The sequence below is a fragment of the Suncus etruscus genome, chromosome 14 (genome assembly GCF_024139225.1).
Source record: "Suncus etruscus isolate mSunEtr1 chromosome 14, mSunEtr1.pri.cur, whole genome shotgun sequence".
Classification (NCBI taxonomy): Eukaryota; Metazoa; Chordata; class Mammalia; order Eulipotyphla; family Soricidae; genus Suncus; species Suncus etruscus.
Genome location: NC_064861.1, coordinates 21,842,227 through 21,865,503, shown reverse-complemented (window position 1 = coordinate 21,865,503; position 23,277 = coordinate 21,842,227). Strand labels below are relative to the sequence as shown.

At 39.3% G+C, this 23,277-nt stretch overlaps 1 protein-coding gene across 1 annotated transcript in view; it reads left to right on the top strand.

The window, feature by feature from the left end:
- The window catches only part of ARHGAP26 (Rho GTPase activating protein 26), a 517,227-nt gene that overhangs the window by 424,902 nt on the left and 69,048 nt on the right, over positions 1-23,277 (top strand). The window lies entirely within an intron of this gene.

Genomic DNA, 23,277 nt, shown 5'->3' with positions numbered 1-23,277 from the left:
CCGTTGCTTCAGTTTTCCTTCTCCCTGTGTTGAGATTATTCTAGAATTTCACTGAGTCTAGAAACAAGTATCTCTAGTAACCCCTTGATACTGCAGTCCCTTATGCTTTAGCATGACCATATTGTGTGTGTGTTTGTGTGTACATGCATGTACAGGAAGAATGTACAATTAGTGGTACTCAAGGCTTACTTCTGGTTCTGTGCTTAGGGATCAATTTTGGCAGGGTTTGAGAGACCATATATAGTGCTGGGGATTGAGCCAGACTTAACTGCTGTGTGCCTTAATCCCTGTACTGTCTCACTGGTTCCACCATTACCATTCTCATCAGAGACTTAAAAAGAGAAGCAACTTTGTTGCTTTATTCCTGTGTATTGAACTCCCATAGCTGATGCATGGTTTGGGGGTTGCTTGTCCAGTTCCCCATAGAGACTAGATTTACTCTTCTAGGGCCAGAAAGTTCTCTTTTGTGGTTTCAGCCCACATTATTTAGCATGCTTCTCCAGGCCATCCCATAAATCTTGTCAGTTGGAGCTTTGCAGAAAGAATGTGAGGCTGTGACCGGAACAGCTGGACTCTCAGGCTATATTGTATAAAACTCAAGAAAAGCAGAACTGACTGCTTTTCTCTCTCAAGTGAAAATAGTTTGAGGTTTAGTCATAGATTGCCTTGCAGGCAATTGCTTCACTTGATGTGACATAGGATAGCAGAATCTTCTCTACCCCTCTCCATTCCATAGTTTCATGCTAGCCCTGGGATTCTATCTCTTTCGGATATTTATAAATCTGCAGAGTAGGTCCAACAATGTTTTTCCTTAGATGAGATGAATGAATATTAAGGTTTGAGTGGACAAGTGACTCTAAATGTACTGGAGTGTACTTATAACAAAACACAATTATTGTATAAGATTAAATCTTATGTTGACAAAATTAGGTCTCTTTTCAGTTATTGTCAGATTTAAATACTACTTTGATGTTCAGGAGGTTTAATTACTTGCTGTTATTTAGTAGGACAATGTGTCTTTTCACTAAGAAGTGGACCGTTGACTCAAGAACTCATTGAACTTGTTCTACTGAAGAACAATTGAGTTTCTTCTGCTTCCCAGTAGCCGCCTGCCTTTGAGCCATCTCCCTTCTGTATTGCTCTCTCAAACACTACCAGACCAGCTTTTCTAGACTTTACAGGGATTCTAGTTTCAGGGCTGTTTTTTCTTTTTTTCTAATTCAAATCTGTGTTCCTGGCAATTACTAAAGTTTTTTTCTGCCCAGCAAGATTGACTTTTTTGTTGAGAATTTTCTGGGCTGGACTTTGGGGGTGTGAGGGGTGTGAGGTGTCTAATAGTCCATAATTGTGCTTAGACAAGTTCAACAGTTTTACTTACATCTCATGAGATTATATACTAGTAGAGGTATGGGGAAATGTAGAGTAAATGAATTGTGAGGTAAGCATTAGGAAAGCTTATATGGATGAATAAAGAATATTCCAAGTAAGTGGGATGATAGAGGCTGAGATGGTATGATCCATTTGGGAAAAATACAATCTACAGATAGGCAGGTGTGTTAGGTGAGGGGCTTGTAGTTCCTATACCTCTAATCTCATAAAAAAAATAAAATAAAAGTGAACAAATACTAAAATCCAAATTTCATATGGAAACAATTAGACATATCAACCAAAACCTAAAATTCAAAACCTTATACAGGCACACAATGAGTACACATGCATTACACCTTTCATCAAAATTAACCCAAGGTACACAAGGAAAATTACAGAATTTCCAGAAGTCATAAAGTCATAAATAAAAATCTAGACAACTATATAGGTATAACTCCAAAAACTTTACTCATGAAAGGAAAAACTAGTAAGTTGGACTTGATTTGGGTTAAAGCATACTCCCTTGAAACACACCATTAAGAGACAGAAGTGGGAGAGAGAGGTGACTCAGAATGCTGGAGTACTTGCTTTGGAGTAAGTGCTTAGTAGTGATTCCTAAGCACTGGGTGTGACTCCTCCATGCCACCCCAAAGAGAAAGAAAAATCTAGCCACTAGAAGAAAATTTTTGCAGGATAATACTTGCTAAAGGATAAGAATCAACAATATACAAGAAATCTGAAATTCAACAATAAATTCAATTAAAAACTGGGCAAAGGATCAGAAGAGACAGTTCATCAAGAAAATATCCAAAACAGGTGGCAAATAAGCATACAAAATAATGTTTAATATCTTATGCAATTGAGAATTGCAAGTTAAAGTAGTGAAACCTAACATCATAGATATTAGAATGGCTACAATTCAAAACACTAACACCAAATACTGGTAAAGATGTGGAGTAACAGGAATTCTTCTTGTTCCCCTTGTATCTGCAGCAATAGTTCAGGCCACTTTGAAGCAGAACCAGATTCTATTTTGTTTGTTTGTTTATTTGTTTTGGGGTCACACCCGGCAGCCCTCAGGGGTTACTCCTGGCTCTATGCTCAGAAATCGCTCCTGGCAGGCTCGAGGGACCATATGAGATGCCAGGATTCGAACCACAGTCCTTCTGCATGCAAGGCAAATGCCCTACCTCTATGCTATCTCTCTAACCCCCAAAACCAGATTTTTATAAGACACGATCTAGTAATCAAATGTGCTCAAATGTCCACACAAAAGCCAAGCCACAATTATTTACGTCATTTTCTTTTTATAATTGTCCAATCTCAGAAGCAACCAAAATATCATGAGTAGGTAAGTGAATTAACTACAACAAAAACCCTGTGGTACATGGAATGTTATTCAAAATGAGTTACCAAATCATTCCCAAAAAATGGATTGAAATTAAATGTGTCTCACTAAGTGAAAGAAGCCATTTTGGAAAGACTTCAATGACATGTTAGTAACTAGATGATGTTCTGGGAAAGGCAAAACTTTAACATGAGATTAATAGTTTCTGCAGATCTGAAGAAGAGGACAGGATTATGAGTAGGTGGAACATAGAATATCTTAGGATAGTAGAACTAATAATATGAATGGAATATGACATTATGCATTAGTCGAAATCCTTTAAGCCCATAAAATAGAATGAATAAGCCTACTGTAGACTATGGGCTTTAATTGATAACAGTTTATCATTATTGGTTTATCAGTGATAACAAGTATACTACATAAAAAAGATGCTATTAATGAGGGAATGTGGGAGTAGGAAACAATATTTCAAAACTAAGTTACTTGCACTATTTTTGTATACCGAAAACTGCTCTAAAAATTAAGTATATTAATATTATTTAATGCAGATTCTCAGCTTTTTTTGAAAGTTAGAAGGCTTGACCATATCTAACCCATATCTTCCTGATAAGAACCATGCTATCTGTGTTCTTTTGTTTTTTTGTTTTGTTTTGTTTTTGCTTCTGGGACACACCCGGTGGTGCTCAGGGGTTACTCTTGGTTTTCTGCTCAGAAAGAGCTCCTGGCAGGCCTGGGTGACCATATGGGATGCTGATTCGAAACAGCCAACTTAGGTCCTGGGTCTGCTGCTTGCAAGGCAAAAGCTGCTGTGCTATCTCTCTGGTCCCCGCTATCTCTGTGTTCTTACATCTGGCCTGCTTGGCTTGTGTATCTTTCTTCGGGATGCTTTGTATGGCAAAAATCTTTTTAGCTCCTCCTGTTAAGAAATAAAGTCCTAGAATCTAGACTGATTTCACACTACTGATTTTATTGACTTGACTTGGCTCATAGGAAAATGGAAGATGTGACATGGATAGAACATCTAAGATCAGGCCACAATGCCTTACATCTTAACAAACAGTGATTAGCCTTCTTGAAGCTAGAAATTATTGAAGCTCATCTACATACACACCCATACCCACTGATCAGTTGAATTTGACTACATGGGTGTGAGTTCAAGAAAGATCAGAGTGGAGGAAAATGCCCAATCAACCCACAGATTCATGAGGAATAAGATATTGTCATTTTAAGACACTCTGCTGCTTTATCAGTAATAATTAACTGAGAGAATGGGTAAAAATACATGGCCTAGTTAAGACAGAAAAATATTAAAGGTTCTGTGAGAGTAAAGGAACTCAGGATATTGGTCTCTTGGTTTGCAGATTCTTCTTTGGAAAAAATAAAGATTTATAGGTGAGGTTCTAAAAAGTTAAGAAGCAAATTTCACAGTAATGACTAAGATAACTAGAAAGAGAGCTCCCACACTGCAATAGTAAGCAGGTGTGTTGGGAATCAGCCCTGGTGTTGGGGATCAGCCCTGGTCTCCAAACATGCCTATTCCCCAGGCCCTGTGGTGATGAAAAGGAGCTGATTTGCCTCAGGGAACCAAACTTGTTCAATAGCTACTTCAGAGATGTCAGAAACAAAAGGCTCTCAATCTGCCACTGGCCCAGTGATGCTGCCACTCAACCCCCACCCTATGCCAGAGCCTCTCTGAAAGTCAGTGGTTCTTAAAAAAAGGAAGTAAACAAATGGTGATAAGAAATGAGGGAATGTTCTAGAAACTGCAGTAATTTACACCCAGATTAAAAAACAATAGCAAGTGAGTGCTTGATTCTGACAGCTGGAGTAGGCATGGAGGTGTGTCCTAGATTGATAGAGGCCTTGGCAAACTGATGATAGTGGCAGCAATGGAGAACCCAACCTTGAAATTCTACCTGTTGAAGTGATCCTAAAAAAAAAAAAAATTGGGCCCGGAGAGATAGCACAGCGGCCTTTGCCTTGCAAGCAGCCAATCCAGGACCAAAGGTGGTTGGTTCAAATCCCGGTGTCCCATATGGTCCCGTTTCCCCCCCCCCCACCTCCCCACCCCCGTGCCTGCCAGGAGCGATTTCTGAGCAGACAGCCAGGAATAACCCCTGAGCATTGCCGGGTGTGGGCCAAACCCCCCCCCCAAAATCACTATAACAACTCCTAAAAAAGTCACCCACTTCTCTGTAATCAATTAGAATAAAACTGATTTTTTTCTCATCCTTTCTTTTCAACACAAGTTTTAATTTTTCTTGCACACACGTTGTATTCATTATTCAGTTTGTTTATTATGTATTTATTATATTATTTATTTTTATTATTTTCCCAGTTTATTATTATTCAGTCTATTTCTGGTGACCTAAAGAAGTGTGCATGCCACGCCACACATTCAAATTTTGCCAGAGTTAACTGCCACCTCCCATCTCTGGCCAGTGAGAGGAGAAAGAGCCCTCACTGGAATTCAGCAGGGTAAACAAGGCCTGCTTCCAGAAGGATTTGTTGCTCTGATGTTCTTTCAGCTACTTCCAAGTTGGATTCAGCCATTCTCCAAAGAAGTTTGAGGAAAGATTGTTTCAAGATAGCTCTCTAAACTAAAGCTTCAATATCGTTTCGCTTATTCAGTCAGCATTCGCAAACGTTATCTGAAGTCCTACTGTGGGCCAGACATTGTCATGGCTACTTGAGACATACCGGTAAAAGTAGTTTCTGCCCTTTTTTTATTGTAGGGAAGATAGGAGATAAATCATAGCCTGTATATCAGATGCTAAGAAATTGGGGAAAACAAATGCAAAGTAAAAGATATGGATTTGGAAGGTTAAGGAGGTAGGGTGCTTTCATTCTACTTCAGTTTACTCAGATATAAGCCTCCTTCAGAAAAGTGCCAAGATGAAAAAAATTCATCCTTTGCTCTCTCATCCTTAGTTACATGTTTAGCACTACAATTGACAAACATTATTAAATTAGTTTGGAGAGTTTCCAGTACGTGTAATGCTTCCTGGTACCTCTACTCTGATACACATTTTTTTTTTACATGCAGAAAGATTAATGAAGGAGCAACTACTGTCAAATCAGGTGGCCCCTTTCTAACCAAGACCAGCTAGGGAAGGCACGCCTGTTCCTGGAAAATCTGGAAACTTCCAAATCACATAGAGTACCTGATGAGTTTTGTTCTTGTCCATTATTTATTGAGACCAAGTGAATCACAAGATGAATAGTATATATGAGGCAAGTGATAATTAATGGCACATTTTAAAAGTAAATTTACCCTCTAAATGCTAGTTTATGCCAAAAGAGTTCCACCCATTCCAGCAGCTATGATTTTACTATGATGATCTTTATTTGTCACTGGAATGCAGGATCTTGACAGAGAATGTTTTTTCCTCTGATTGGATCACTCTTCTGTGGAGGAGAAACTTTCCAGTTGGATCAAGGGATCTGTTTCTCACCCACCTCCTAGCAGAAAAGAGCTCTTCTGACTGTGTTGCAAGAAAAGTTGGTGTCATTCCCCAAATTAGGAAATTGTAGAAAAGCTTAAGTTTATCTTTAGCAATGCTGGAATTTTAGCTTTGGTGATTAATGAAACCTATGGATGAAAACTTCATTTTGATTCTAGTTGCCCTCCAGTACCTTATAGCCACTTTGTACTTTATAGATGTGAATAGTGTTAAGATTTTATCTTTTAATCAAAGATTCAAGGAAAAAAATGAATTTAGGATTTTCCCATTTCTTGGGCATGCCTTCAGAGGACTTTGAAGGATCTTTTTTTGAGTGATAATTTTTCTTCCTTAGGATTAAATATTAGTTTGTTTCCTTCTCTTCTTATGTGTCTAATTCGAGGGAATCTTACAGTGAATGCAGATCCTCATGTGAGTAAATTAAAATCATGCTAAATTACTACTCTTAAAGCGATTTGTATCAGACTGTAAAGCAGATGTTTAACAAACTATAAACACATTTCTAGTCAGAAATAGCCAACAGATCCTCATTTTAACCCATCCTCTGCATTGAGTCCAAAGACCTGTGAGCCTCTTTTGGCCTCTTCCAGAGCAGACCCAGAGCTCAGTGCAGCTGTTCCCAGTGTGTTCCTGGAACTGGCAGTATTGGCATCACCTGGGAGCTTGTTGGTATACACATTCCCAGGCCACACCCAGTTTTACTAGATCAACAGCTCTGGAGGAGGAGGCCAGGCATATGTTTTAACAGGCCTTGCATGTGATCTGTTACACGTTCCATGCTCCAGTCTTAAATGAGTAGTTACCTTTATTAGACTGATGGACTTGCACAAGGATGAAATCAGTATTTTATCTTATGCTTCATTGTAGAATTCTCTGTCATTACTGTCACTTTGACTATCCCTTTAGTGATGACAGCAGTAGAGCTAAAGTAAGAGCCCCAATCTCTGACCTTTGATATCAGTCACAACTAATGTGAGCTGGTGTGGCTGAGGAGCAATGGGTTTTCTTCTCAGGGCCACACGTGAGATCACAGAATGAAGTGATTTCCCACTCCCATAGGAACCTAATCAGCTGCATTGCAAATTCAGGTATTTAAGTCCCAAATATGGGAGCATGTGCATTACTGAAGCAAGTCAACACCTATTTTTGTTGAACTCCTTCTGTGTGGATAATATATGATCAAGATCTCATTGCCAAGGAAGCAGTTTTCAGGGGTTGTGATATTAAAAGTGGATCAGTGACAACATGTACAGGATGTTTGAAATTCCACAAATTGATGCAGGAATGAGGTACTTGTGGAGAAGCAAGAGCTCAGTTGTGCAAAGCTCTACTGAAAAGGAAGAGAAGGCAAGGGAAGTGACAGGAAGGGGAAGGGAAGGGAAGGAAAGGACAATGGAGAACAGAAGGGAGAAATAAAGAGAAAAGGAAAGGAAAAGAAACTGGAAAGGGGGAAGGGAAAAGAAAGGAAGGGAATTGGGAAGGGAAGAGAAATGAAAGGAGGGGAGAAGGGAGAACAGAAGGGAAGGGGAGGGAAAGGAGAGCAGAACAGAAGAGATGGGGAAAGGAAAGGAACGAGAAGGAAAAAGAAAGGAAGGGATGAGAAAAGAAGGAAAAGGAAGGAAAGGAATGAACCAAAGGCTCCTGCTCAGAGTTCCCTACTAGAGAACTGAAATAAAAGATGCATGAGGGGCCGGCGAGGTGGCGCTAGAGGTTAGGTGTCTGCCTTGTAAGTGCTAGCCAAGGAAGGACTGCAGTTCGATCCCCCAGCGTCACATATGGTCCTCCAAGCCAGGGGCAATTTCTGAGCCCTTAGCCAGGAGTAACCCCTGAGCATCAAACGGGTGTGGCCCAAAAAACCAAAAAAGAAAAGAAAAAAGAAAGATGCATGAAATCCTTTTGGAGTTATCTGTGGAGTTATCATTACTGGATAACTCATTTTGGGGTAATGAAGAGTAGATTCTATCCAACATAGATATATACAGCAGTAATTCTTATGGAAGTCAAACAGTGGAGCCGAAGGGACAGCTATGAGTAAAGGAATGCTGAAATAAATCACTGAATAGAGCACTATTTAACATAGCAGAGGAATGTAGTTCTGCGTGTGCTGGTGTGTGGTGCAACTTTCTAAGGTAAATAAGGCCAAAGACAAGGTGTGAGAAAGACTATAACTATGATTCTCAGCCTGAGCTAAAATGAAAAAACACATGTGGAGTCTAAAGTAAAAAGCATCTACACCCATATCCATCCCTGAGTCCTCAGAGTCAATATAATGCTGGGGTCAAAACTGAGTCATGACATTTCTTAATTTCTTCTGATATACACCTAGACATAAGAACTATTAGTATGTGTGTGACCCTATTTACCTAAGAATAAAGGGATATATGCAGATACAGGTGGAGGTATATGCTTGCATTATGTCTGGAAATAGACTGATGGAAAAGTCAGTGTGGTTCCGTGGTGGACAAGACATTTTTCAGGTAAAAGAATGCTGATATTTCTTTCATTAGGATTTTTTAATGTGTGCATGAATTGACCTGTTACAAAGAGAGCAATTAGGAATAGATTTGTTCGGCTTTTATTCTCTATAACTTTGTTTAAGCACTCATAAAGTTTGTTATGTTTTCAGTATCAAAGGATCTGAGTGAGATATCATTTGACTAAAGACTAGGCTTGTACCCCATAAGACACCCTGATGATTAGGAAACAGCAACAACTTGATGTAAGGGCAAGTTACCCTATCTCATCACCCAATGGTGAGATGAAATCAGAAGACACTCTACCCTAGGATCTGTACAAGAACCACTGTGACTAATCAGAACTTTTCCTAGGACCACAAAGAAAGACTTTATCCTAGGCTTCATCCCAGGACCTGTAGAAAAACCAAGATCTCTAACTAAAGAAGACTGACTTTGTCAACTGCAACTGAGCAGAATTTTTTCTGGAATCATAGAGACTTTGGGGTTGGACAACCAACATGCCCAGAGCCTGTAGTTGGTCTTTTGACAGTATGCTTCATGGGCAGGGCCACCATGTATTTCTTAGGCCAAAGGAATTTTCTTTCTAATTTTCCCAACATTTGATGATGTGCCTATTCAAAAAAAGAAAAAAGAAAAAAGCCACACCTGCACCTCCCCCCTCTTTTTTTTTTTTTTGATTTTGGAGGCCACACACAGTGATACTCAGGGGTTACTCCTAGTTATGCACTCAGAAATTGCTCCTGGCTTGAGGACCATATGGGACACCAGGTGATCAAACCTCAGTTTGTCCTAGGCTAGTGCAGGCCAGGCAGACACCTTAGTGCTTGCGCCACCTCTCCAGCCCCTCTTTTAATTTTACTTATATTCTAGATAGGGGCTCCTGTTTTTCCATAGAGCCATAGAACTTGAATCACTTTGTTCTGTCTCATCTCTCTCTCTCTCTCTCTCTCTCTCTCTCTCTCTCTCTCTCTCTCTCTCTCTCTCTCTCTCTCTCTTTTGGTTTTTGGTTTTTGGGCCACACCCAGTGAAGCTCAGGGATTACTCCTGGCTATGTGCTCAGAAATTGCTCCTGGCTTGGGGGTCCATATAGGATGAAAGGGACTGATCCCAGTTCGACCTGGGTCAGCTGCGTGCAAGGCAAACACTCTTACCGCTGTACTACCACTCCAGCCTGTCTCATATTTCTATGTCTTTTTACAAATTGAGAAAAGAAAAAAAGGATGCATGGGGCCCAAGGGCCAAGTGGTCTCAGAAACATTGAGTGGAAAAAAAAAAAAAGAGGTCAGATTTAAATACCCAAAGTCAACAGTAGACGCAAGAGACTCAAATTATAACAAGCTAAACACAAAATGGACCTGTTACACTAATAGTCCAAGTCCAAGGGGATAGGGATGGGTGTTTGGGGTGCATGCTGGGAATTATGGTGGAGGGAGGACAACACTGGTGGTAGGAATGGCAGTAATTCACTGTTACTAAACACTGTCACTAAACACCTGAAATATAACTGTGAAAGACTTGACAATTCATAATGGCCTCAATAAACAATAATTTTTAATAAAAAGAATAGGCTTGTACTAAGAAGGGGTCACTTTGGGTGAATTTCAAATGAATTAATAATCAGATGTCTCCACTTTAGGGTGGTCTATCCAGAGTATTAAATAAATGTAAAAATATTTATTTAATGCTCTGGATATTTTAATGTCCATTTAATTTAATTTTGAGTCAATTTAATAAATTCTGACTCTAGGAAATCTGTCTGGGATGAGGAGTAAGTACAATTAGTAAGTATAATAGACCAGTAAGACCTCTGCATCTGGACTGACTTTAGATATTCTTATTAAATTAGGAGTTCCTAACATAGAAAATGAGAAAGTCATTTTTTTTTTTTTTTGGATTTTATTTTTTACATTGAGCAGCAACCTGGGAACTACTCTCTTGTGAAATGTAAATAATCCTATTTTCTTGACCTGTATACAGTGCTTCACCTGATGTTCATGTGTCAGTCTTCATCTGTTATCTTCTAAATATTACTTAAATACCCTTTTTTTCAGCTGACAGTATACTAGATAAACCATAGCTCTGGCCTTTATGGGGATATATTAGATTTGCTTAATAATCATTAGGAGTCGCCCTAGTAAGACACGTTGTTTAGATCACCTATATTCATTACTATCTAGAAAATAGCTTATCTAATTAGCAATACAATTTTTTAATTAGTAATTAGTGTATGTAGAGGCATACCTGGAGGTCTTATGGACTCATTGCTGACATGTTCAGGAGTAAATACTGGCTGTGCTCAGGAAACCATATGGTGTCAGGACCAAACCAGGGCTGCCTTAGTCAAGACAAGCTCCTGGGGCCAGAGCGGTGGTGCAATTGGTAGGGCGTCTGCCTTGCCCACGCTAGCCTAGGACAGGCTGTGGTTTGATCCCCCCTGCATCCCATATGGTCCCCTAAGCCAGGAGCCATTTCTGAGCGCATAGCCAGGAGTAACCCATGACCATCACCGGGTGTGGCTCAAAAACAAAACAAAAAAAAGACAAGCTACTTATCTCCTGAGCTCTCAATTTAGCACCAATTTAGTAATTTTATCATTCTTTTTCGTTTCTATTTTAAGGAAAGGGACACTGTTTTAACTCGGCACTTCAACAAGAGAGCTTGTATTTTAGTCATGAAAGCTACAGCCTACTATAAAAGTTACCTCAGGTTTTGAATAAGTTAGAAATCAGAGGAGTAGCTTAGGAGTAAATGCAAAGGAATCTGAGTTTGATTTCTTTCTACTACTGCATGGCTTCCTGAGCCCTGCCAGGGTGACCCTGATGGCTGAATCTAACAGCACAGTGAGCCTGGACAATCCTCCATCACTAACACTAACACTTGGTCACTAACACTGAACCATCTACCCTGATTGGCCGAGTCCTCAATGAATGACACTGAGTACCCTGAGTACTAATTGGAGGTCCATACCACCCCCAATGCCCATTCAAAAAAACATCTGGAAGACTTAGTTTGTGAAACTTACAAAATGTAAGGATAGGGATATAGCATTGAGTGGGAGAGTAAAACTTGTCTGACTGTTCTCACCTCATCACATCACTAAGAAGCACAATAAAGCCTCAATAAAGTCACATTGGCACTTGACTTAAAGAAAAACTGCTTGAAAGTTGGAAGATTCCAAACACTAGAGAGATTTTTTATAAAATTATTAATAACTTTCAGGGAGTAGAATAATAGCACAGTGGATAGGGCATTTGCCTTGTATGCAGCCAACCCAGGTTCAATCCCTGGCATCCCATATGGTCCCCCAAGCTTGCCAGGAGTGAGTTCTGAGTGCTGAGCCAAAAGTAACCCGAGTGCCACTGGGTGTGGCCCCAAAACTAAAAAATATATTAATAAATTTCATATATGGGCATTGGTGTTCAGCTCTCTCCCTAGAAGTATGCATCCTCTCATGACTTCCAGACACCTGGTTTGTGTTATTTGTACCATGGGCCTCTCTGGAGTCACATACCTCTTTTACTGTATGGGAGAATCAGTTCCTTGTCTAATCCCTTCACGCACATATTCTTCTCTTGAATCTCTTTGTGAAGATGGAATTAGAGGAGGTAGGGCCTTAGTCATCTTGTGGCAGAGCTTACAATGTACAATTTACATAGTGAAAATAATTGGCAAGAGGTCAAGAATCAAGAAATAGAGTCAGAAATCCTGTACATGCTTATCAAATGAGACAAGATCCACAGGCTGGTGACCAATGTGGCACTTGTAATCATCTCAAAGAGCAATGAGATCTGGCATCTTCCCAAGGGAAAACATTTAAATCATGATTAGCCAAAGAATAACCACCCACTATTCTTGCTTGACATTAAAACCTTTCTAAAATCCCAGTGGAATCCAAATTCATCTTCCATATCTACTGCTTGAACACTTGCTGTTGTAGCTTATCTGCATTCTGAAGCTGTCTTGAATATATTACTCCAAAGTACCCACTGTTTGGGGCACTTGTGGAGGGCTCTAATAATGAGGCTAAAGCAACCTTCATTTAATTCTCTGATTTTCTAGATAGGGGAGATGAGATACTCTGGGAGAGCATTACTCTCCTTAGAAGATCTCAGGTAGTAACCAAGTGGCCTGATTGACTCTGAAATCTTCATGCTTCAGGTCTCTTCAGGCAGTTCACGTTGTGTGGCTGGAATTTTCCATAATCAGCCTACTTCATCTTCTTGTTCAGCTTTGGAGTTTGTAGTTTCCTAACCTGCCTTGATCTAGCTTCTGGAGAGTTGGGGTGGTGGAGAAAAGTTCCAGTGACCCACCTTTTGCCTTTTTAGTTCAGTAGCTTCGAGATCTCATTGTTAAACTCATTGTTAAGTGTTGTGCTTGTAAAAGAAAAGATGAATGCTATGTCCCAAATGTTTTTTTTTTCCACAGAGGTCTCTATTGATCTAATCTTCAGATGCCAAAATATTTAAAATTTGCACGCAAGAAAAGATGTAGAGAGGAAAAATAGTGGAAGGAATGAAACGTTATTAGATTATTTGAATAAGTTGTATTTATTAAATATCCCTTCTGAAAATAAAAAGGTTAGAGAGAGAGAGAGAGAGAGAGAGAGAGAGAGAGAGAGAGAGAGAGAGAGAGAGAGAGAATGTCTGCACCAGAGGCAGGCAGGGTGGGTGGGTAAGAGGGCAACTAGGGACACTAGTAGTAGGAAATGTGCACTGGTGAAGGTTGTTGTACATTGTATGACTGAAACTCAGTCATGAGCAACTTTGCAATTGTGAAAAATAAACTGTAGTATGAACAACTTTGTAACCACGGTGTTTAAATAAAGTAAATTTTTAAAATCTCTTCCCCTACCCAACAAGAGAAGATTTCAGTTGGACAGTTTAATTTTATTTTTTTCCCTTTCAAAGAACTAGCAGTTTACTAATATTTGTGACAGAAGTGTCTCTGTGTTTCTGATTTGTAAAATTGAAATGTACTTCATATCTTGAATATGATTTTCTGACCTTATTTGGAAAAAAAAAGTTCTTTTGAATTAGTAGTTCTTTAAACTCTGAATCAGAGTAGCCAGCCAGGAAAAGTCAGTAAAAAGAGACTGTGCCTTGAATGGTTCAAGAGAAATTTTGCAAGTACGTGTTTGTGTGACACACAGATTGCTCTGTAAGAGGGCATTATTCTATTTCTTTGTCTTAAAAGAAATTCTAGATTGAATTCCCCTTTATAAGCCAGTGGTTAAGTTCTGCCTTTCATTTTAGCATGCGTAAGGTAAGTCCTATGCCCTTATCTTAGTTACCTGCTTATTGTTTTTTTTTTTGTTTTGTTTTTGTTTTGTTTTTTAGTGCATCTTTTATACTTTTTCTTTTTTTTTTTTAACACCACCCATCACCAGTGCAATATTCCCATCACCAATGTCTCAAGTCTCCCTCCTCCCCACCCGACCCCCGCCTGTACTCTAAACAGGTTCTCAATTTCCCTCATACATTCTCATTATTAGGACAGTTCAAAATGTAGTTAAAAAAAACTTTCCTTGCTTTATCTTTCCTTGTACCTGTGGCTGATTTTCTTGTGCTATTTTTCTCAAAACATGTGGCTAGAGTTTATTCTTTTCAAGGTGCAATTCAGTAACCAATTCTAGTGACAGTACTAAGAAAGCTTAATAGAAACTGAGGTGAGTTGATATTGGAACTCAGCTTATTCTGAATTGGACTGGAGTGTTTCATTTGACATAATGTGAACACTCCTGTTAAAGCAGCCACTGCCAGCTTGGTACGCACTCATGGTGCTGTGCATACCAGCAGATTCACCATGTAACTCACTGAACCAAGCTCTCCTTGGGAAGATTTAGGTCTCTATGTACAAAATATGTGGTGGAAACCCAAGGCCTCATCTAGAATAGGAATATGTCATTATGATGCCAGGTCCCCAAACAGGAGAGCAATTAATTTCAAGCAGCACCCTTTTTGTAAGCTATTACAGCATAACTTTATTCCAGAATCTTCTATAGATGCAAGCATTTGTAGTAAGAAAGAAAAAGAAAACACTTTGCTCAGAGGAGTTCACTTTTGTTTGCCTTGTGTCAATGAAGCCATCATTTGTGGAGAGAATATAAATTTTCAATTCCACTTTCCTATGCATCAGTGTAAAGCTGTCGTAATTTCACATGGGACCTACTGGAATGCACAATGCTGCGGTTGGACTCAGTGTCATGCTTTGATTGTGGTAAGGTGGAGAAATGGGGAGGCAGAGGAGAAGAGGAAGAGATGATGAGGTTGTCATTTGAGAAGGAACTTCGAGGGTACAGCACCAGTCCAAAGGAGATTTTATTGAACTTATTATATGTGATGTATGATATGAATCCTCTTTTATATTAGTTCACTGACTCTTCAGTAAAGATTAAATTTCCATTATTTACACTGCCCCAGTGCTTTGAGGTTCCATGAAATTTGAGTCAATATTCCAACTTCACTGCTTATTAACTCTGCTGCCATGAATAACTTATTTGATATCTGTAAGCCTTATCCATTATCTCTTTTACTTGTTTTGAGCCACACTGAGCAATTTCCAGGGGTTGTTCCTAGTAGTTCTCAGAGGACCATATGGTAGCTGGCAGGGATCAAGCCTGGGACTCCTGCATTCAAAACATGCAGAGCAAGCAACCCTTTAATTTATCACCCAGTCATTATATTGATTGAGTGAATAGTTCATGTAAGATACTTAGACTTCCAGTATAAAAGGAGTGCTCTACAAAAGTTACCTATTATATCTATTATTATTTTACCAACATAATTGCTGTTTTAAACCCCAAGGACATGGATATCTTTGGAGGGATATACTGAGGGGTTACATCCTGCCTCATATGGACACTGAGCAATAAGGGTTGCTGCTTTCAAGAGTCAATCAATTTTGAGTAATGTAATAACACAACCAGTTTCCCTCACTCACTAGACCAATACCAACTATATACCTGGCAGTGATCAGCACAGCATTTACAATCAGAGTGACAACTTCATCTTATTTCTAGCCTAACCATCTTCAGGAAATAATGGGAACACAGACTAGGAACTCAGGAAAGAGGAAAGAGCTCGAACTCCGGGTTGGTAAGGTCACTTGGAGGAAAATCCAGACCAGAATGAAATTGGCTGGCTAGTTTTTGGTTTTGTTTTGTTTTGTTTTGTTTTGTTTTTCACTTCACTGGACTTCAACTCTGTGATGTGTTGGCTCTTCTATACCCAATACTGTGTTGTGCTTACTACCTTACTTGTATCCTCCCTCTACTATCAGTGTGGACTGCCATGACATCTTGGAGTACCACTAATGCTTCTTGGCTTCACTGTACAGAATTTCTCCATCTGCTTCTCAACCCTCTTTCTTGAAAGTAAGAGTCTGACTAAACTCTTCTTTCTGCTGAACCTTATCATTGGCTGGTGGTTAGTCTGTGGTCAGAGGGGATGAATTAGAAAACATTTCAGCAGAAAGTGAGGAGGAGTAAGATTTAAAATTTCATGTCTAAGATATGATGTACCATACACAATTATGAATTGATATGATACCACACACAGTTATGAAAATTGAATCTCCCATTATCAAATGTTTTTAAAATAATAAGGTTAGAGTTGCTGGTGATGTATGGTACAGAAGAATTGTTTTGTTTTGTTTTGGGGCCACACCTGGCTATATACAGGAAGCACTCCTGGCAAACTCAAGGGACCATATGGGATACTTCAGATAGAAGTCAGGTTGGCTGCTGCTAAGGGAAATGCCCTACCCACTATATGATTTCTTTGGCCCCACAGAAGAATTTTTTTAAATGGTTTAATGATAAATATGCATAAGTGCATAAAGAACAAGTTATCCTTCTTGGGAGCTGGAGAAATAGCATGGAGGTAAGAGTTTGCCTTTCATGCAGAAGGATGGTGGTTCGAATCCCGGCATTCCATATGGTCCCCCCGTGCCTGCCAGCTGCGATTTCTGAGCATAGAGCCAGGAATAACCCCTGAGCGGTGCTGGGTGTGACCCAAAAACAAAAAAAAATAGTTATCCTTCTTACCTAACTCTCTTTTTAATCATAGCTATATGATAGTACAAAACAATTTGCATTTATGTCTTAATTCATCAGTATAACCAATTCTAAATTGTATATTCTATCTGAAAGTACATGTTATCTTTTTTTTTAAATTCCATTCATTAAAAATTATTTTGCTCTGGTATAGAGACAAGGTATCTGTATATTTAATTTATTAGACCCAACATTATCAAAAAACATGGGATCAAACTACAATAATTAAACTTAAAAATGTATCTATCTGTCAAGGTGTCTAGGCTATGTTTACCTTGGTAACATTTAAGTGAGTATCATTGAGCCTGGAAAGGGTAAAGCAGCTCAGAAATAATTGGGACTGTCCAGATTCATAATCAGCTTAATAAGGAGAGACTATAAATAGCAGTCACATAACCTTACAGAAAATTCCTGCTTATTTTTACTCCTTCTAAAAGTTGCTATGTTTAGCCCCCAGTTACTGTGCTAAATTTGCTAAAGGAAGCCTGGTATTTATTTTCATTTTGATCTGTAACGTCCGTTCTTTCTCTCTTAAAATGTAAGTGAAATACGAAAACTGCATGTGGGCCATTTTGCTATAGCTATACTGTTACAGAATATCATACATGATTAAAATGTCATGTATCCAGATTTTGATTTTGGAATATTAGAATGTATTTCAATCTAGTCCCTTTCTGGCTACTATGAAAGTTGGCTATTCTTGTCCTCGCATGTTTCTGTAAACTAAACACTTGTAAAAACTTTCCTAACATGGCATTGATTGATCAGTTTTACCAGTCAGAATTCTTGGTTACAAGTAACAGAAATTGTAATCATAAATAACTCTGGCTAAAATAGAACCTGTTGGTTTCTACCTGTGCATTTGAGAAGCACAGAAACATCTGCTTTGGGCATTCCTGCATCCCAGTTTTCAAATCTTGCTCTTAGAACCCAGCTCTAGGATTAAGTTTCTTCTCTGTTGATTCTTATCTTCAGTAAATTATTTCCTTTTGATTACAAGATACTTATCACTAGCTGGCCTTATTTCCTCAAAACCCTTACAGCTAGGAGTAAAGTTTAAACGGTAGCCTAAGCATAAGTCCTTTTGATCTATATTGAATAAGTTCTTTCTTTACTAAACTCTCAATAGGAATATTTGATATTCTGCAGAGTATAGTATGAATTGCCTGTCCATCCTTAATTGATATACATGTAGAATGCTTGAACTGTGAGGATTATGAAAGAACTGCCTTCCTTTATTACTTTATTTAAACTGTGGTTTGGCACATTGCCATGTGGTGCCTGGACCCACGTTGCTCCGAAGGGTGGAGCCAAAGGAGTGCAGGGCTCCATGGTCATATACCTCTCATCGTCAATGAACTCTAGAACAACATGTAGAAAATACTATCCTGCAAGTGTGAAAATGGGGAAACAACACAGGCTTCCCCCATGTATAAAGAATGAAGATGGCAGCTCTGATGACTTGAAAAGTGCCAACCACCAATTTTGATTCTTAAATAGGTTCTTTAGAAAAGAAATATGGAGGATCTCATAGAACTCAAAGAAAGCATGGAACAAACTGAATGAACCACAGATAAGCATCAAGAGGATATGAAAGTAGACATGAGAAAATCCCAAACTGAAATAACAGGACTGAAAATCTTGGTAGACAAAATGAAAGCCTCACTGAAAAGCCTCTCCAACAGAGTAATTGTGATGGAGGACAGAATCAGTGACATGCATAACAACTCCATACATCAAAAGAGATTGGAAAAGTGCCTTTAATTAACTGATCAGACAATGGAAAAAAAAATCCTCAAAGAATGTGAACAGATGAAAATAGAAGTCTTTGATAAACTCAACAAAAACAACATAAGAATGATTGTAGTCCCACACCAAGGAAGAAAATCCCCATGAAGAATCAACAGTCAAAGGCATCATTGCAAAGAAACTCCCAGAGCAAAAGAGTACATGCAACCAAATCCTACATGCCCAAAGAGAATCAGCTAAGAGTTCCAAAGAAAATCACCCCAAACACCCTAAGAAACATCCTAGTCACTGCTGAATCCCACAGATAGGTATAGAATACAAAAAGCGCAAGATCAAAAAGGGAAATTACATTTAAAGGAGCATCCTTAAGATTTACAGCAGATTAGCTACAAGAAACCCTCAGTGCCCGAAGGCAGTGGTGTGATATAGTCAGAAAACTCACATGAAGATTTGAAAGAAGGATATATAGTTTCATGAATAAACAACATGTCAGAAACTTTCAGGCTCAAAACCAACCTTAAAAAATAACTGAAAGGTTGGAGCCGGAGAGGTGGCGCTAGAGGTAAGATATCTGCCTTGCAAGCACTAGCCAAGGAAGGACCACGGTTCGATCCCCCGGCATCCCATATGGTCCCCTCAAGCCAGGGGCAATTTCTGAGCGCTTAGCCAGGAATAACCCCTGAGCATCAAATGGGTGTAACCCAAAAAACAAAACAAAAAAATAAAGCTGAAAGGGGACTTCCTTATCCCAGTGTCAAAAAAATAACTGAAAGGGGCTGGAGAGATAGCATGATGGTAAAGCCTTGCATGCAGAAAGACTGTGGTTCGAATCCCAGCATCCCATATGATCCCCTGATCCTGTCAAGAGCGATTTTTGAGCGTAGAGCCAGGAGTAACTCCTGAGCGCTGCCAGGTGTGACCCAAAAAAACAAAACAAAAAAAAATAAAATAAAATAAAATAAAAAGTCTACCTTAAGACAAGATAGACCAGCAGACATAACAAACTGCTACAGAAAAATGACACTAAATCTCATGACAGTTATCTTTCTCAATCAATGGACTAAGTACACAAATTAAGAGGTAGAGAGTGACAAAATGTATCGAAAAGCTGAATCCAAAGTTTTGCTGCCTACAAAATAAAATCTGAATATTCAGAACAAACATAGACTCAAAATCAAAGGTTGGAGGACAATCATCCAAGCCAAAAAAAAAAAAAAAAACTCCCTTAAAATGGATATAATAGGGGCTGGAGCTATAGCACAGCAGTAGGACGTTTGCCTTGCACATGGCCAACCTGAGATGGACCCAGGTTTGATTCCTAGCATCCCACATGGTCCCACAGCCTACCAGGAGTGATTTCTGAGCACAAATCCTGGAGTAACTCCTGAGCGCTGCAAAATAAATGTTTTTAAAAAAGTTAGAATGGGGGGCCGGGAAGGTGGCGCTAGAGGTAAGGTGTCTGCCTTACAAGCGCTAGCGTAGGACGGACCGCAGTTCGATCCCTCGGCGTCCCATATGGTCTCCCCAAGCCAGGGGCGATTTCTGAGCGCATAGCCAGGAGTAACCCCTGAGCGTCAAACGGGTGTGGCCCAAAAACCAAAAAAAAAAAAAAAAAAGTTAGAATGGCCATATTACTATCAGATGACACAGATTTTACTTAAAAAGGTTATAAGGGACAGAGATGGACATTTCTTAATAATAAAGGATAATAACACAACTGGAAGAAATTACACTCCTAAACATATATGCACCCAGTGAGGGACCAGCAAAATATTTAGAATACTTATTGACAAATTTGAAGGAAGACACCAATAGCAACACAGTAATAATGGGAAACCTCAATACAGCCTTTTCACCCCTGGATCGGTCAACCAGGCTGAAACCTCACAAGAATATAATAGCTCTGTACAGAGAAATGGATGAAAGTGGCCTAGTAGATATATGTAGGACTCTCCATCCCCAGAAAACTGGATACACATTTTTCTCCAATGCACATAGGTCATTCTCCAGGATAGACCACATACTGGCTCATAAAACATACCTCCATAAAATCAAGAGGATAGAAATTGTACAAACTACTTTCTCAGATCATAATGCACTGAAATTAGAAGTGAATTACAGACACAGAGAAAAAACTTTTAACACCTGGAAATTAAAGAGCTCAGAGATGAAATCAAAGCAGAAATCAAAAGATGCCTGGAAACAAATGAGAATGAAGACACAGTTGTCAGAATTTGTGGGACACAACAAAAGTGGCACAAAGAAGAAAATGTATAGCTTTGCAAGCACTCATCAGGAAGGAAGATGGGGCCTACATAAATAATTAAATACCACAGCTTATAAAATTGGAAAGTGATGAATTAATTGAACCAGAAATAGGCAGAAAGAAGAAAATAATAAAGTTTAGAGCAGATATGAATACATTAGAAATCAAAAAAAAAAGATCAATGAAAACAAGAGTTGGTTCCTTAAAAAAGAAAAAACAGGATAGAAAAACAACTAGCCAACTGCACAAAGACAGGGAGAGAGACTTGATAAATTGAATTACAAATGAAAAGGGGGAGATCACTACAAATACCACAGAAATTGAAAGAGTAATCAGAGACAACGTTAAGAAACTAGAGAGAGAGAGACAGAGAGACATAGAGACAGAGAAAGAGACAGAGAGAGAGCCTGGAAGAAATGTACAAATTCTTGGACTCTTATAACGTCCCAAGGTTGAACCAAGATGATATAGCATATCTGAACAGACCCATTAAAATTGTGATACAAAAACTTCCCAAAAATAAAAGCTCAGGTTCAGATGGATTCAAATTTTTTCAAATCTTTCAAGAGGACATACTACAAATCCGTTTCTGGCTAATTCAGGAAATTGAAGAAACAGAAACACTCCCAAATAGTTTTTTACGAGACTAACATCACCCTGATTCCAGAAGCAACCCTAGATGCCACCAAAAGAGAGAAATACAGACTGATATCCATAATGAACACAAATGCAAAGATCTCAACAAAATCCTAGCAAATAGGATCCAATGCCTCATCAAGAAGGTAATACACCAGACCAAATAGGTTTCCTTCCAGAGATGCAAGGATGGTTTAACATAAGCAAGTCAATCAATGTAATATACCATATCAACAAAAGTAAAATTAAGAACGCAGATGAGACTACACCTGCCCAGTGGGGCCCGACCGTGAGAAATTGTGAGTGCTGCCTGTGTGTCTGTCTGTCTGTCTCCTGTGCTGTCATTTGAACCTCTTGGGGAGTGGGCCGAAAAGAGGCTCCAGCAGAGCACGACCACTTTCCTTCGCTATGTGGCCGTGCACTCTTTCTAAAGAAAGAACGCCATTGAAACAAGAATAAAAAATCACACTAAGAACTGTGCTGGAGGCTGAACCTGCTGGAACTCAGATGCCAGCACCCCTATCTGCCTGTCTCCTGTGCTGTGCTCCATTTTCAGCCTGATTTCATTCTGTGTGTGGCTCTTCTGCAGACGGCTCGCCTTCCCTGGAGCCTTTCCTGGAGCTGAGCTTACACGCTCAGAAAGGGGAAACCACTGAACTCAGATGCCAGCACCCCTATCTGCCTGTCTTCTGTGCTGTGCTCCATTTTCAGCTTGATTTCATTCTGTGTGTGGCTCATCTAAGGATGGCTCAGCTTCCCCTGGAGCCTTCCCTGGAGGTGAGTTTACAAGCCTAGAAAGGGTGGAACCAGAGGAGCACATCCACTGCGCTTCGCTTCCCGGCCGTGCACATCATTTAGCCAATGAATACAACCACAACACGTAGAAAAACCCACAATACAAGTGTGACAATGGGGAAACAACACAGGCCAGCGCCAGACATAGAGAATGACGATGACAACTCTGATGACTTGAACATGACCAGCCAACTAGTCAGTCTCTCAGATAAGGAGTTTAGAGTCACAATATGGAAGACATTCAAAGAACTCAAAGAAAGTATAAAAGAGAAAACTAATAAGAATCAAGAGAATATGAAGATAGAAATCAGAAAACTCCAAACTGAAATTTCAGGTCAAATAACAGGTCTGAAAAATTCAGTAGATGAATTGAAGAAAAACATGGTTGAGCTTTCCCACAGGTTAACAGCAGCTGAGGATAGAATTAATACACTGGAAGATGAGATGAATAACAATTCCATACAGCAAAAGAAATTGGAAAAAAAGCCTTAAAGCAAATGATCAAACAATGGAAAAATTACTCAAAGAATGGGAACAGATGAAAATAGAAGTCTATGATAAGCTCAACAGAAACAACTTAAGAATCACTGGAGTCCCAAAGACCCAGGAAGAAAATCTCCAGGAAGAATCAACGGTCAAGAACATCATTAAAGAGAAACTACCAGAGCTAATGAATACATGCAATCAAATCCTGCATGTCCGAAGAGTACCAACTAAAAGAGACCCCAGAAAAAACACCCCAAGACACATCCTAGTCACAATGACGAATCCCACAGATAGAGACAGAATTCTGAAAGCAGTAAGATCGAAAAGAGAAATTATATTCAAGGGAACATCCTTGAGATTTACTGCAGAACTGTCACTAGAAACACTCAAGGCCAGAAGGCAGTGGTGGGACATAGTGACAAAATTCAATGAAATAAATGCTTCTCCTAGAATACTGCACCCAGCAAAACTCACTTTCAGGATTGAAGGAACAATACATGGTTTCACAAACAAACAACAGCTCAGAAACTTTACAGACTCAAAACCATTCTTAAAAGAAAAACTGAATGGCCTACTTTAAGACAAAACTGACCAACAGACACACCAAACTCTGATATAAATATGTTACCAAGTCC